Source organism: Cynara cardunculus (genome assembly GCF_001531365.2).
Source record: "Cynara cardunculus var. scolymus isolate 2C chromosome LG 7, CcrdV1, whole genome shotgun sequence".
NCBI lineage: Eukaryota > Viridiplantae > Streptophyta > Magnoliopsida > Asterales > Asteraceae > Cynara > Cynara cardunculus.
The window spans coordinates 13,324,374-13,330,651 of record NC_037534.1 but is presented as its reverse complement, the minus strand read 5'-3'; positions in this window follow the sequence as shown (position 1 = coordinate 13,330,651).

The window sequence follows — 6,278 nt, the reverse complement described above, 5'->3', positions numbered from 1 at the left end:
ATTTGAACCTAAAGTAAAGAAAGAATGTGATTGGTCAAGATCGGTTTCCATAGTTTGTACCATATGGTTGGTTTCTATTTGAACCAACCTCTATATATATATATATATCGATAGTGGTAGGTTCAAATAAAAAGACCAAGTATCGTGTGAAGGTAGGAAGAGAAGGTTCATATGTGGATCATTGGAAAAAGTAATATGAAAGATACATATGTGAAACCATAAGAATAATTTATATCCGATTCGATGCATCTTCAAATAGTACTTTTTGGATTTTTTTTCAATAATTCACATACGAACCTTTATTTCTTACATTCTCACGATATTTAACATTTTACTTGAACCGACCCCGACGAGGGATCATGTGAGAATTACAGTTTTGGTGAGAATCGTGAGAACACTTCTAAGCATTCGGATGAGTTGACTTTTTAATCTTACTTAAATTTTCTTCAAGAACATTCTTCTACCTCCAATTACTTCAACTACTTTTAACTACATTCATCTAGCTTTATCTTCAAATTCATCTTCACTTTTAAGTCACTTTCACGAGTTTTTACATACATTTAATCACTTTGTACGAATTTGTTAAAGCTTCGATCATTATGATAAAAATAGGTAAACAAAGGTAGTTGAATGTCGATGAATATTTTGTTCTCACCTTCTCACCACAACTTTTATTCTCACCGGAACCCAACTCATACTAATATATGTATTAATACACACATACACATGCACATGCACATGCACACACACATGAATTTAATCATACGAGAACCTATTTTTGGTGAGATGTTAAAAGATCCGATATTAAGTTCCAAAAAGCCAACGTTCACGATGGTATCTAAAAGGTTTATCATCGATGATTATAAATTAAGATAAACTGCAATTGAATGAAGTATTTTAGATTCTAAGACATGCTAAATTAAAACACCTTTATATACTATCATTTAACTACAATCATTCTGAATGTATATTAATTAGTTTAATTAAATTAGTTAACTTTATATTTTTGTATCTTATGTAATTAGAGTCGTGATCATGTGAAAATGCATTCAATTTGCTAGAAGAAATTATATCCGTTCATTTATTTCAAACAACTTTTTAATCGATACTCATTAAATTTTAACTTAAAAGGGTATTTATGTCTTTTAATTATTGCACTTACTTTTAACCGAATATCCATTCCTATCAAAACAGGATTTGAACGTTTTTCTTAGTGATTTGTCGTCAATCTCCAAAATTTAATCACAAGTGATAATATCTGGTATAAGTTAACTTATTGAAATGTTATCTGGAGTAACGTTTTGATAGTTTTTTTGTTTTTTTAATTATAACCCATATGATATTGATCTCATCATATGTGATCATTAGTATTGGATTCATATGTTTATCATTATTCTATCACATGATATGTATAAAAATTTACAGAGTGGATCATATGTGATACATAACAAGTCATATGTTAAGCTTAACTAATCACATGTGATTCGATTCGTGGATCAAAAAAATAGAGAAAATGGTGAGAAAGATAATGAATTGATTATGGATATCACATCTGATATTTGATGAAAATTGGAAGAAAAAAATAATCTTATCAAAAGTGTATCTAAAAAATAGTGAAAAAGTCATATAAAATTTGATTAAAAAAATTATGAAATAACTAAAAGTAAAATAAAAATAAAAATATAAAGAGATTTTTAAGAGATTCAAATAGTGTTTTTACTCGAGTTACCTTTAATAGAATATTTGACTAAATTCAAAATGATAATCATTCTAATTTCTAAAATTATTTTATGTCCCTTATTTATGGTACTTTTTAATAGAGGTTTAAATTGTCTCTCACCATCTCCTTTAAGCCTGACTTTCCTGTTAGAGGTGATCATGCTTTAACTTTTTTTTTCTTTTTTCAACGGACCTAATATTATAAACTCAAACCCTTTTTTCGGACTTGACAATTTGCCATTGTCCGACCTATAAACGGGCCGGGCTTGTCCATGGGCTAATAGACCTAAAAAGTGTAACTCTTATAAATCTATAAACTTGACCACTATCAATTAATTAACAAATGTGGAACAAAAAAGTAAAAGAAAAATATCGTTGCAAATAGAATTTTAAACAACTAAAGTGATATATGGATTTCAATAATGCATTTTCATGGCTCCATCATGTTATTGTGAATTTCAAACATCCATTGTTGATTGATTAGGGTTTTGGCACAAAGATAATGTAGAGTCTTTAGGGTTCTTTAAAAAAACGAAAGAGTCACAACTCACGTCCCATAACTTTAATAATTTTATTTTTAAATATAATAGTATAAATTTAGTTGATGGTAAAAAAGATATTAATTATAAAAAAATAAATGGGCCGGGTGGCCTGTTCATATTTATTTTTAAATTGTTCATGTCCGTTCATTAATTTTAACGAACAAATCCGGCTCGTCCATTTTCTCGATGATGATTGTCCAATCCTGTATTTCTAGCAAGTCGTATGAGTAGGATCTAACGGGTCATCCCGTCCAGGAATAGCTCTACTTCTTGTTCTATGATTTAAATTATTTTATAAAGAATTTATTGAATATATATTTAAAATCATTTTTAAATAAAAAGTACAAAAATTATAGGGTACTTAAGGTAGTGTTTGGTACGCAGACTGGATGGGACAGAACGGGAATGTACAGGACAGGACAGGACGGGACGGGACGGGACAAGACTAATTGTCTGTCATATGTTTGGTACGACCAGGACAGGACGGGACAAAACTATTAAAATAACCATATTACTCCTAAATGTTGTTTAATGTTATTTTATATCATATAATGATTGTAAAATGACAACAAATCAACCAAAATATTATCATTTTAACTTTAGTCCCATGTTGTTCCACCTTTTTTGGTGGAACAAGAAATATCAAGATTTGTCCCATTAAAATTAAAAATAGTCCTACCTTGTCCCATGTTTTTTTTGTCTATGACATATTAAACATGAGACTATTTTTTTTGTCTCGTCCTATCCCATATAGTCTGCGTATCAAACGTACCTTAAAAGCGTGATAGTGATACTTGATGAATGGGTGGCTGTCGTTAATGTTGTGTTTTGCATGTGATTTTGGTAACGTCAGCGATGATGTCATCATTTAATAATACCAAAACTTACCTGTTTATTGATCCAAGTACAAAAGTAGTCCCTCTACTATTATCAACATTCATTTTTTCATTAAAATAACGTTTTATAACATTTTGATCCTAAACGAAAAGTTCAAGTTCCCATTTTAACATATATATATATATATATATATATATATATATATATTATGAGACCCGTAAGACCAATTTATGTTCATTGATCAACTTTATAAACTAATGATCTAATGGTCTAAAGTTGCAATGTGACAATTTTGTAATTATTGAGAAGTCTCGTGGCGTTTATGAATGTTCAGATCTGACGATTGTAAATCTAATCCAAGGGTTGAGAATTGGTCTTACGAGTCTCATGAAAAACCATTGGTCTCACATGATCCCAAGTCTATATATATATATATATATATATATATATATATATACTAGAAGGGTACTTGCATAATGCAGCGAGATAAATCTTAATATTAATGTTTAGTTTTTATTCTTTATCTCTGTCGATATAATACGATTTTATGTGGTTTTGAGAAAATTGCTAATGTTTTTATTTTTTTAATGAAATATAAATTTGAAAATAGCAGAAAAATTTGTAAAAAGTTAAATCGATAATAGTATCAAATTAACTATTTGATAGTTCTCGATTTTTTTGGTATAACTTCTTTAATTCAATTTTTTATTATAATTTAATTTAGATTTAATAACAACGTAATATATTTTCGGTTTAATAATCTATACTATATTAAAAAGCATTTGACAAAAACTCTTGAAAACCAATTTTTATGCACGAAGTACCGTTTATTGATGCATATTACTTAAAATTTAAGATTACAACTAAGTTGTGTTTAAGTACAACTTATTAAACCTTCATATTTGAATGAATCTGTGTAACTAACTACAGATAAACATAATCAATACAGAATAAACATCTCATTTTAAATATAAAAAATCTAAAATATAATTAAGATAATCATTGAGTTCTAACAGAATACTTAATTATTATCTTTATATAAAATTATATTATTAAACCTAAATTAAATTACTTCGTTACTAAATTTAAATTAAATTATAATAAAAAGAATTTGAATTAAAGAAATTACACAAAAAAACAAGAACTTTCAAATAATTAATTTGATACTAATATCGATATATATATTTTTTCAAATTTTTATGTTATTTTCAAATTTATTTTTTATTTAAAGATAAAAAACATTATCGTTTTCTCAAAACTACATAAAATCATATTATATCAACATAAAAAAAAAGAATAAAACGTAACATTGAAATCGAGATGTGTCTCGATGCATTGCACGAGTACCCTTCTAGTATAATTTTTTATAAAATATTAATTAAACATTATGTTAGAACTAAATGATTATCTTAATTATATTTTAGATTTTCTATAGTTAAAATGAATGTTTATCCTGTATTTGATTATATTTATCAGCAATTAGTTACACGAATTTAAAATAGAGTTTTAATAAGTTGTACTTAAACAAAATTACTTGTAATCTTAAATTTTAAGTAATATGTATCAATAAACAGTATTTCATTCATAAAAAATGGTTTTTAAGAGTTTTTGTCAAATATTTTATAATATAGCATATATATTATGAAAACATAACCCGTTTGTTGTAAAAATGTTCTAACATTTATCTAGCACTTACTGATAATAGTTTACATTTTAATTTATTTTATCGGGTACAATTGTTATGTATCAAAACAGTATTGTATGTAAAAATTTACTTAGTAAGCACTTAATGGGTAAAAGTCATCACACTCACTTATTGAGTAAGACTCTCCATCTTTATCATCAATTTTATCAGGTAAGATTTTCAGTTCTTTTTCATATTCATCCAGTAAGGTAAAATGACATGTAAGTACTTACCAGATAAGCATTTAGTAAATGACCCTCAAATTCCATTTTACGAGTGATTTGCTTTAGCAGTATTCACTTTACGATAAATATCTGGTGAATTACTTATATATTGATATAGTTATTTTGGAAATGTTGGATACTTATTTTGATACGTGAGATTAAATAATAAAAATTAAGTAGTTACATTTTATAAAATGTGATACATGAGATAAAATGTGGACGTGTTTCATTGTTTTAAGCTGTAATAATCAATTTTCAAAGTAATAAATAAAATACAGGTGTAATAATCAATTTTCAAAGTAATTTTATTTAAACAGAGTCAACATCTGTCAAGGTTTGTTTCCTTGTTTTTTTCAATTTTTTGTTTGTTATTCAAGATTCAGTTATTCATATATTTTCTGAAGTTATTAGAAAACAATGTATATGAATATCAACTAAAAGCCAATAATCTAAAATATTAATAATTATATATAATTATTAATTGGATGGTTATTGAATGGATATATCTCGCTGCATTACGCGAGTACGCTTCTAATATTACTTAACACATTTGGTGTGATTAATTATAATCTTGGATTTCTTTACACCTACCTCTAAAATCACAACCCATACTTACCTTTATTATGATTTATTTGTAAATAGTAAAATCTGAAAACATATGTCATAAATTAAGACATTGTTTAGTAAATATAACCTAACTTATAAGTTCAGTTATTTTTTAAATATACATTTGGATGGAAATAAACTAACTTATAAGAGCATCTCTAAAAGTCTTTTTAAATTGAGGATTTTGAATCAATATTTTGTTTCAACAGATTTCTCAAAACTATCTCAAAAATGGAGAAAGTATGAAAGATAATGGGTTTTTTCTCCAAATATGGAGATCACCCAAAAATGATTACAAAGTGTTAAGCACCAATAGGAAACTTTCAAAATGAATATTTAGAGAGAGAAATAATATTAATAGATGTATGCAATATTTTAATATTATAATTAATGTTGGATTTTTCAAAATAGGGAATTCTGTTGGGGAGGAATATAATTCTTTTTGGAGATTTTGATTTTTGGTTCTCCATTTTAGAGAAATTTTGAAAAATCTGTTGAAGATGCTATTAGCTAACTTATTGAAACACTCTTGGGGTAGCGTTTTGAATCAATTTTCTTTTTCCAATTATAACCGTCATTAATATTAATCATTATTTTAGTATTAATTATACTAAGTAAATAATAATTATCATTAATTATTAATAAAATATTAATTATTAGTAAATA